This window comes from Bidens hawaiensis, unplaced genomic scaffold (genome assembly GCF_021521415.1).
Source record: "Bidens hawaiensis isolate Kalapana, Puna unplaced genomic scaffold, B.hawaiensis_p1.1 tig00023629_1, whole genome shotgun sequence".
NCBI lineage: Eukaryota > Viridiplantae > Streptophyta > Magnoliopsida > Asterales > Asteraceae > Bidens > Bidens hawaiensis.
Window position 1 is genome coordinate 73,656 of NW_027493707.1, and position 11,069 is coordinate 84,724.

The 11,069-nt window shown below is 36.0% G+C and overlaps 1 pseudogene across 1 annotated transcript; it reads left to right on the top strand.

The window, feature by feature from the left end:
- The first annotated feature begins 1,563 nt into the window (after positions 1-1,563).
- LOC143567771 (putative 1-phosphatidylinositol-3-phosphate 5-kinase FAB1C) lies at positions 1,564-8,058 on the top strand (annotated as a pseudogene). The gene is made up of 11 exons (XR_013141467.1): positions 1,564-1,872; positions 1,966-2,706; positions 2,775-2,928; positions 3,006-3,350; positions 3,432-3,977; positions 4,494-4,825; positions 4,909-5,035; positions 5,120-5,269; positions 5,500-6,822; positions 6,913-7,179; positions 7,804-8,058. The product of XR_013141467.1 is annotated as a putative 1-phosphatidylinositol-3-phosphate 5-kinase FAB1C (transcript).
- Positions 8,059-11,069: the final 3,011 nt, after the last annotated feature.

Genomic DNA, 11,069 nt, shown 5'->3' on the forward strand with positions numbered 1-11,069 from the left:
AAAACTTAACTGAAACTTTGATAAAGTTTATATTAATATTTACGTTGAAAAAAAAAAAACAATTGCTTGCGAGTTGTTTGATAAGAAATATCTTTATCTATTTTGCTTGAGTTTGATATTAATTATCTTTATATTTTTGCTTGCGAATTGTTTGATATCAATTATCTTTAAAAACTGTAAGAGATTATTACTCTTTTAATACTTTCTAATAACAACCATATTTAAAAATACGAGTGTTTATTACTCTATCTCTTTAGTATCATTACATGTCATTCTTTCCCTCTAACCACAACTCATCTTGAATTTCTGAAAATCGCCATTGGAATTGTTATCACCAGATGACCAGCAACGTCCGTCAATATTGTCCACCCCAAACCTCAACATATAAGCCTTCTTAAGTCTAAATCCATCAAATCATTCAGTCAAACATGCTACTTTAATTGTTCAGAATGAGAAAGTACAATTAACATTCATTCATACCCAATTTAAAACCCTAAATTCATTGAATCCTTTATCACGTTAAGTGGTAGTACATACTGATTTGTGTTCCAAAAGTTATATATATTTGTTTTCATGAAAACTAATTCCAACTCTAACACGCATGATTGTCCCTCTTTTTAACATCTGAAGTATGATTATCTCTAAAAGAAATAACATATAAAAATGGATGTCATCATATTACCACGTGATAATATCCTAAACAAAAGAAATATTTTATTTACGAACATGACCATGATTTTAGAATCTGTTTTAAAATATTTTTTTTTACAAACATCATCATGATTTTAAATACTAACGGTCCAACCTTTTAACAAAGAGAACACTTAAAAGTACCAAAAATACATTTTTTTCAAAACCCATGGGCTGCACAATATCTTCTCAAAAAGGTAAAGTTTTCACTTTCAAGATCCTTACATTCACGTAAACCCTCATCAATGTAGTATTAACACAGCAATAGCAGACACCCTTACACCTGTAAACACACGTGTGACGACACACACATACACATATTCACACCATAAGTTAATGAACAGCAAGATACATACAGTGCATGTATGTTTGTATATTTTAAATGCGCTTGAGTAATGAATATGAAAGCCTTGCCGCGAAATGTGGAAAGCGATATTATTATCAGTTTCAACTTCAATTTCATATGGAGATGCGAGCCTTCAACTCATCATTCATCACAAAGATAACCCTTTTCATACTCAATCTTTTTCTTTTAAATAATCTTGATTATCACCAAGTTATGAAAAATTTGGGGGTTTTGTGATTTGGGTTTGGATCTTTTGTGGGTTATTGTTATTACCCATATCTTAATTTGGGAAAAAGATTGTTTCTTGATGTTGAATTGATGGTGTATGATTTGTTGTGTTATGTGTGATTATAGTGAAATAGTTTTATAAGATGATTAAGATCTGTGTAAATAATTATTAAAGTATTATTATATGTTTCTCCTTGGAGATGCTTTGTGATTCCAAAGGAGACTTTTTATTCCTTTTATAAATCTTTCCATTTTACAAAAGAAAGAAAAAAATATATATATTTTTCAACCCATTTTCAGCTTTTGGGTGATAAAGTTTGAATCTTTTTGTGTTACAAGAATTGGGAATCTTGAAATTTGGGTTGCAAAGGTTGAATCTTTTTAAGTTGGATCTTGGATTCTTGATCTTGTCGGGTTGGAATCGAAATGGCAGATGGTGGTAACATGTGTTGCCAATGTGAAATCAGAGTTTCTGAATATTGCAAATATTGTGCTAATGTTGATATTACACAAAGTAATGAGGATAATAAAGTTGATCCTTCGGTGACCGAACCATCGTTTGATGGTCGATCTCTCCAAGCAGTGTCCGTACGAGTCTCCTCATCCAGGTACAAAATCATAAGTTTTGAATGATAAAGCAGTAAATTGTAACATTTTATATAGTTTGTGATTTTGGGTTGGTTTGAAAATTTGAACCACAGAAGTGATGAAGATGAAGTGGATGATTCTGCAAAGAACTTTTTCAGTCCATATAGTCTTGACACATCAGATGTAGATTCTAGTAGTGTTAGTACTAGACATGATTTCAACAGTTTTATGTCGGTTGGTTCGAGCCCAACCGACAGTCCATCGAGGACTCAAATTACTTCAAATAGGATTAGAAGTTGTGTACATTCAGATGATCAAGGAACACCAAGATCATCAAATGACGGTTCATTTGATCAAGAACAACACCTGGCTGTTTTAAAAAGCCATGAACAAACGATTTATGATGATTTTTCAATATTTAATGAGAAGTCACGTAAGCCGTTAGATTTTGAAACCAACGATCGGATTTGGTTTCCTCCACCACCAGATGACGAGAACAGTGACGCGGATAATAATTTCTTTTCGTATGCTGCGGATGAAGATGATGAAATTGGAGACTTGAATGGTGAGTTTTCTGTAAGTGGAAGTCTAATGACTAATTCGCCCCGAACAGATAAACCGAATGAGGAATATCAGGAGCCATTGAAAACCGTGGTCCAGGGGCATTTTAGGGCACTTGTGTCACAACTATTGCAGTCAGAGTTTAACTCAACCGAAAAATGGCTTGACATTATTACATCATTAGCATGGCAAGTTGCAAACTTTGTGAAACCGGATACAAGCCGAGGTGGGAGTATGGATCCTGGTGATTATGTAAAGATTAAATGTGTAGCATCAGGAAGTCCTACTGAGAGGTAAATAATTAAATATTTGTTTAATTAGTGGTTTAATAACTAAATAAAAATTAACTTCTTTTGTACAGTGTATTTGTGAAAGGTGTAGTTTGTACAAAGAATATAAAACACAAACGAATGACTTCACAGTACAAAAATGCAAGATTACTTATGTTAGGAGGTGCACTTGAGTACCATAGGTCACAAGATCAACTATCTTCTCTCGAGACACTACTTCAGCAGGTTCATTACTTTTCTGTTATGTTAAACCCATTGCTATTTGTTTTATGAACTCTGCATCTTATTTTTCTTTCTAATAGGAAATGGATCATTTGAAGATGATTGTTTCAAGAATAGAAGCTCACCGTCCAAACGTGTTACTGGTGGAAAAGAGTGTATCTTCGTACGCACAAGAGTATCTTTTAGCAACGGAGATCTCTTTAGTTTCAAACATCAAACGCTCATTATTGGAGCGTGTATCAAGATGCACTGGTGCTCCCATAACTCCATCCATAGCTCATATTGCCAACGCACGGGTTGGCCAATGTGAGCTATTTAGATTGGAAAAAGTTACGGAAGAACATGAAATCGCCAACCAATCCAACAAGAAACCTTTAAAAACTTTGATGTTTTTTGAGGGTTGTCCTAGGCGTTTGGGTTGCACCGTAAGTTTTCTTGTTTTCATTATTATTTTTGTGCATTATTCTCTTACTAATAATTTATAAATCTACCATGGGTTTTTGTAGGTTTTGTTAAAAGGGTCATCTTGGGAAGAACTAAAGAAGGTCAAAAATGTTGTTCAGTATGCAATCTTTGCAGCGTATCATTTATCGCTCGAAACTTCTTTCTTGGCAGATGAGGGTGCTAGTTTACCCAAAATGACTAAAATTCCCTCAGTAGTCGAATCAGAAATGATAAAAGATGACAATTCTTTGCCTATTCTCTCTAGTTCTACAACTTCCTCTCCTTTAGAAGTTACCGATTCACCTAAAGATCAAAGCTTTTCCCCCATGGAGGAAAGAGATGTTGAAATAGTTTCTAATATACTAGATAATGATCTCGAAGCTACTGAAGATCAAGAAGAGATAAAGATTGAAAGAACCGAAGTGGTTGATGCTTCAGAAGAATATTATGCTGCTGCCGATAATCATCAGAGTATATTAGTATCGTTTTCTAGCCACTGTGTACTAAATGGAACCGTATGTGAACGCTCAAGGCTCTTGAGAATTAAATTCTATGGTTCCTTTGATAAACCACTAGGGAGATACCTTCAAGATGATCTTTTTGATCAGGTAGGTTCAGTTTACATTCTATAATTCTATTATAATCTTTTATTGCGTTTTCTTTAGAAAAAAGATTAAAGCTTTACAAGTCACTTTTTGCGAATCTTCTTGAACTTACATTCTGTTTTTTTTTTCAATCTTTTATTGCATTTTTTTCTTTTAAAGATTAAAACTTTCATGGGTTTTCTGGCACTAACATTTGATTATTACCTGTAATTGCATTTGCTTCATAAAGATCAAAGCTTTACCATTTCCTTTTTGTGCATCTTCTTGCATTTACGTTCTATTATTATCTTTTGTTGTGTTTATCTTTAACAAAGATTAGAGTTTTACCATTCTTTTTATGGGTTTTCTTGCATTTAGATGCTATAATTATCTTTTAAGTGCGTTTGCTTCATAAAGATCAGAACTTTACCTTCCCTTTTCCATTGTTTCTTGCATTCACGTTACTTTTATCTTTTCTTGCATTTACTTCATCAAAATTGGATCTCTTACAGTCTTACCATTTTTTTCATTTTTTTTCAGACGTCATTGTGTTCGTTTTGTAAGGAACCAGCTGAAGCCCATGTGGCATGCTACACTCACCAGCAGGGCAATCTAACAATTAATGTTAGACGGCTTCGGTCACTGAAGTTATCTGGTGAAAAAGATGGAAAAATATGGATGTGGCACAGATGTTTGAGATGCACCCCTGTGGACGGGGTCCCACCTGCAAATCATCGCGTGGTCATGTCTGATGCTGCGTGGGGCCTCTCACTAGGGAAGTTTTTAGAACTTAGTTTTTCAAATCATGCAACTGCTAACCGTGTTGCTAGCTGTGGTCATTCTCTTCAAAGAGACTGCCTTCGATTCTACGGGTAATAATATTCCGTTTTATAACAATATATACACATGTTTGTTAATATTGTGTAAGTGATTATTAAAATTGTAACTGTTACAGAATGGGGAATATGGTTGCATTTTTCCGATACTCTCCAATAGATATTCTTTCTGTTCATTTACCTCCACCTGTTCTTCAATTTGGTGACCATTTTCAACAGGATTGGTTGAAGAAAGAAATTGCAGAGGTGAATATGAACAATTTTTTTCTGCAAATTTCTTGATTTCTAACTGTTTTTTTCGCTCAACCTTTTCGTTTCTCGGTTTGACAGCTTTTGAGCAAGACAGAAGCTTTATATGAAGAGATACTCCATGTGTTAAATGGGATTGAAGCAAAGAACGACTTGCCCGATTCAGATGAGTTAATTAACCATGTTATCGAGTTGAAGGATCAGCTAACTAAAGAAAGATTTGATTACATTGTAAGTCATTTGCATCAATTTCCGAAATATATAATTGGTCTAGATGGCCAAACCGAGTTGGGTTGGATTGGCCAGAAAACACTTTTTAGCAAAATTTTCATTTGATTTGTTCAAGGCTCCCAAATTGACCCGTTATTTAGTAAACGGGCCAATGTTGCCACCTCTTTTGATAGGTTACTCAGTGATCTATTACCATCTCACTTTTACTCTATTTTTTTTTATTAAAAAAGGATCTGCTTCAATCTTGTGGTGAAGAAAATGGGACCGAAATCGATGTTTTTGAACTTAACCGTTTGAGACATTCACTTATGCTCAATATGCATTTCTGGGATCGCCGAATATGTTCATTAAGTCTCTATGGAAGAAGTTCCAAGTTGAAACCGAACCAAGATTCTTCATCATCAAGAACTGATTCCATTCCTGAAAATACCATTCTCGCCTTGGAACCGGAACCGAATCAAACCGAACAAAACGAAGGATCTGATAACGTTTCTGATTCGTTATCAACGTCTTTTGACCAATGCAGAAACAATGAACTTCAAACAGATAATGGACACGTGTCGTCCCTCGAACGCGCCCCGTCAGCAGCCTCGGTTTTATCAGATAAAATAGACTCAGCATGGGCCGGATCCGGATCGTTGAATCCGATAACTAACCCGATTCTCAGTCGGCTAGCTCCATCACCTGCTCGGGTTTATTCGTTTGATTCTGCAATTAGACAGCAAGAAAGAGTAAAAAAGGCGTCACCTTTATTTTCGACACTTGGATCTTTTCATGCTTCTGGAGATTATGTCCATATGGTTCGAGATCCGGTTCATAACTTACAAAGAAGAAGCTATTCACAAGCTTTTCCTGGTGAAGATAATAATACAAATAATCTTGATTTCTTGCTAACCATAAGACCGGCTTTCCTTCCGGAAGGTGCACGGTTAATGATTCCTAATGGTGGTCGAGACATAATAATGGCGGTTTATGACAACGAGCCCACTAGCATAATCTCATACGCACTCACTTCAAAAGAACATGAAGATTGGGTCACTGATAAGGTTAATCTTAATCTCAGTAGAAACAGTTCGGTTGCTTCAAACGTGACAACATGGCAGTCACTTTCAACCGTTGATCAAGACTACACGCATTATGGAATCTACGGGTCAGAAGACCCGTCAACTGCAATCGGGCCGTTGTTCATGGACCGAAAAGGGTCTAATCATTTAACTATTCCTTTTGAGGATGAGTCTGGTGCTGATGGGAAAGTTAAATTCTCGGTAACGTGCTATTTTGCTAAACAATTTGATTCGCTTAGAGAGAAATGTTGTCCAAATGAAATGGATTATGTTCGGTCATTAAGCCGTTGCAAAAGATGGAGTGCACAAGGCGGGAAAAGTAATGTTTATTTTGCTAAATCGTTAGATGAACGGTTTATTATAAAACAAGTTACGAAAACCGAACTTGAATCATTTGAAGAATTTGCACCGGAATATTTTAAATATTTGATGGATTCTTTAAACTCGGGAAGCCCTACATGTCTAGCAAAGATCTTGGGAATTTATCAGGTTTTTTTATTTTATTTTTATTTTTTTTCAATTTTTTGTTCTTTATTGTTGTGATCACAAAATCATATATGGTGTGATGGCAATTGGCAGGTTACAGTGAAACACTTGAGAGCTGGGAAAGAAGCAAAAATGAATGTTTTGGTGATGGAAAATATGTTTTTTAAAAGAAACATATCACGGGTTTATGATTTAAAAGGTTCATCGAGGGCTCGTTACAACTCGGATACAACTGGAACGAATAAAACGCTTTTGGATATGAATTTATTGGAAGCTTTGCGTACGAATCCCATATTTCTTGGAAGTAAAGCTAAGAGAACCCTCGAAAGAGCCGTTTGGAACGACACTTCCTTCTTAGCAGTAAGTTTTTTACTAGTTTACGGACTGCATAATTCAGTAACACTGACTTTTTTCTGATATGGCGCTTAGAAACCAGTTTCTTGACCAAAGGTGGTTGCTAAAGTTTTAAAGAACGAGGTTTTCTTGTTCGAGTTCATTTGTCAGCTTGATAAACTAACAATTGAACACGAATAATTAAACTAGCGAGATTTTCTTGTTCACGATTGTTCATTAAGAAAATGAATGTGCTTTTGCTCGTTTATGTTCGTTCGTTTAAAGTATAAACGAGTTAAATGAACGAACAAAATCGTGCTAAAACCAGTTAAAAGTAACTGTGAACAACAATGTGTTGGCTTAAAAAGTTTTAAACTAGACTATATTGTAATGGGCCTAAAACTAATAAATGAATATACTAACAAAATGAATGTAAATTGACGAACATAAATGAACGAAGAGACATGTGCTAGTGTCCATTTTTTACTAAGTGAACACAATGTTTAGTTCATGTCCGTTCGTTTACTAAATAAGCAAACAAACTTCTCTTTAAACGTTCAGTTCGTTTACAAGCCTAAAGATTTAAATTTTGTGATTTTCATTTAATTGCGTGACATTTGATTAACTTAATCTATACGCATTGTTGTGCAGTCGATCGATGTGATAGATTACTCATTGCTAGTTGGAGTGGATGAGGAAAGGAAAGAACTTGTTTTGGGAATCATTGATTTCATGAGGCAATATACATGGGACAAGCATTTAGAAACATGGGTGAAAGCATCCGGGATTCTAGGCGGACCAAAGAACGCGACACCAACCATAATTTCTCCAAAACAGTATAAGAAAAGATTCAGAAAAGCGATGACTGGTTATTTTCTAACCGTCCCCGAACAATGGTCATCATGATTTATGAAAACAATTAAAAGGGTGATCATAGAATATGATAAAGATTCATAAAGATTGTAACTTTATGTAATTTTGGGTAGATTTTACCCTTTAATAGGTTAAGTTTTGTACACAAATATAATTAGGAAGAGTTAATTGTTATTGCCTTTTTATATTTTATGATTTTATCCCCATTGAAAGAACTTGTACATGTACATGTGCACATGCCACATGGGGTGGTCTTTGTCAAGATTTTCTTGTTTTGATAATTGAATTTCATAAATGGGCATTCAAGTATTTGGCAGCCTCACTTTTGATCATTTTACTTTATGCTTTTATATGTTATGACTTTTTAATAAAAGTTATTTGTTTATTGAAATATTGGTTTTAGATAATCCCAACTATGTCCTATTGGCAAATAACAGTCTCAACTTTAAACTTGGCTGATAGCGGTCCCAATGTAACACCGTGAAAATATCCCATCTAGTTTTAGGCTAAAAATGCAAATTTTAGAAGTTAAGAGATTAAAAATGCCAAATCTGGAAGTTGAGGGACTAAAATGAAAAAAATTGAGTTTTTGGACACATCGCGCTACGCGATGGTCACATGACAAGCTCTGTGGCGCTAAGCGACAGAGCATTTAGCATTTCAAGAAAAGGGGGGCGCCGCGCTACGCGACGGTCAAACCCAACTGGTCCATCACGCTACGCGATGACAAGGTTAAGTAACCCGGGATACGTAGCCAACCACGTGTCAACACGTGGCAGCTTCTGGTTAATTGCACCGTCGTGCTACGCGACGGCCTTGGGGAAAAGGCCATCGCGCTACGTGATGGTCCGCCAAGCAGCTAAGGGTTCAGCCCCATTCATCCCAATTTCACACTCATTTCACACACTTAACCTAGGGAGTCGTGCCAAGGACGTTTCGAGGTTCCGATGGCTGTTTTGCAAAGAAACGAGATGTCGTTACGCTGTTTAACGAGCTGTTGATCTTGTAAACGAAGCACAAGCCGAAATGTTGCTGTTTTCTTAAGTTCTTAAGTTCCGCCTAGCCGATTAAGGTAGGTGTAAGGCCCCGTTCCCGGTAACCCTATATTGGTGTTGGATTTACTCATAAACACAGTTCTAAAATCAAAGTTAATTAAAACTTTCGCAAAATAATTTAAAACTTCAAACATCACATTATAAAACATTCATTTTTGTCTTAATATACAAATTGTCTTTCCATAAACATTAATTAAAACATTCATGACACTTCTTCGTAGATGCCAGTATCTTCCGTTCATGCTATGTGTCCTTCCTCAAGCCAAATGCCTCAACCTATTTGCCTGCGTGCATACTAAAAGTCAGCTACGCTGAGTGAGTTCTAGTTATTCAATTAACATACATAACATTCATACCATACTCATACGTGTCTGGGGATACGTATTCATACCTTATTTACTATTACTTCTTTCATACATACTTTACATACATGCATACGTTCTTAAATACTTTCTTTCATAAAACCCTATGGTATACCATAAGCTATTCTATCTTAAACATTACAGATATTATAAGGGTCTGGTCCCTAACATCACAGATATTATAAGGGTCTGGTCCCTAATATCACAGATATTATGAGGGTCTGGTCCCTATCATCTCAGATATTATAAGGGTCTGGTCCTTATCATCTCAGATATTATGAGGGTCTGGTCCATTCTGTCTCGAATAACCATACCTTTATCACACGTGCATACTTACCTATCTTCTAGTTATAAATATATATACATACTCGTTCATACAATCATTATGTAACAATACATTCAATACACAATTATACACGTATCATACACTTTACCAATCAAGTAAGTGTATTATCTACCACATAGGAGTATGCACACAGCCCCGAAAACATAACAGATAAAGGGAGCTAGAACTCACCTGGAGTCGGTTTCTCTCGCCGTTAATGGTAATGCCCTTCCTTAGTTGTGCATGGCTAACTGTACAATACATTATGCCTGTCAATTATCTAATACTACTACTTCCTACATCTAAGTTAAGGAAACCCTCAACTAACGGGGGTCCGGGGGCAGCGCCCCTGGTAGCGGGGTCTAGGGGCAGTAGCCCCTAGCAGGGTCCAAGGGGCAGAGCCCCTGGCTGGGGTTGAGCTATTTTCCTTAATAGGTCCTTTATCAAAAACGCATCAGAAAATGAACCGGGTCACGTTTTAATAGCAACTTAAACAATTTCGCATGAGAGGAATTTCACATGGAAGAATTTCGCTTCGCATGACTTCTTCGCTTCGCATGGTCATGCGATGCGATTTCCTTTTCATGCGAAAAACCCATTTTTACTTCGTTTTCACTATTTTAAGGCCATTTTCCTCCGAGACTCTTCCTTAAGACCCGATTCTACTATTTTTATGAGTTTTGGGTCGTACCAACTTTGTATACCCGTGTTTTTCATGGTCCGAACATCATCTTTTGTCCTACAACACTCCCGTGTGGTTATAACTTACCAAATTTATGTTTTTCTTACGTTCTACAAACCCGATCTATCGTTCTATCAGTTTGCATGTCGAATCAACCACAAAACTTACCCTTTAAACCAAAACTCACCTTTTTGCTTCGGGTTCGGTTCGGATCTGGACCAACTCGTAGATTTGGACGTGTTCTTGTTGTTTAAACGGTGTTTACATACGAGATTCTTCCTTCTTCTTACACGGATTTGGATCTGGAATGTAGAGAGAAAGTGTATGTGTTCTTGAGTGTGTGTGTGTGTGTTGTGAAAGGAAAGAAATGGTGAAAGAGTGGAGGGGTTGGGTTTATATAGGGGCTATGGGCCCCACAACCCACTCACAATTCCAAGTCCAAATATTATCCAAACACTTAACACACGACTAATTCAACGACACACAATTAATAACAAAACTTTCTGTTATTTACTATTTAACAAAAGTTGAATGTTACAGTAGGATTAAGATTAAGTTACTTTACTAGTTACTTTAAAAACATAGACATAACTTAGTTAAAGGTATAGTTGTTAAACTGT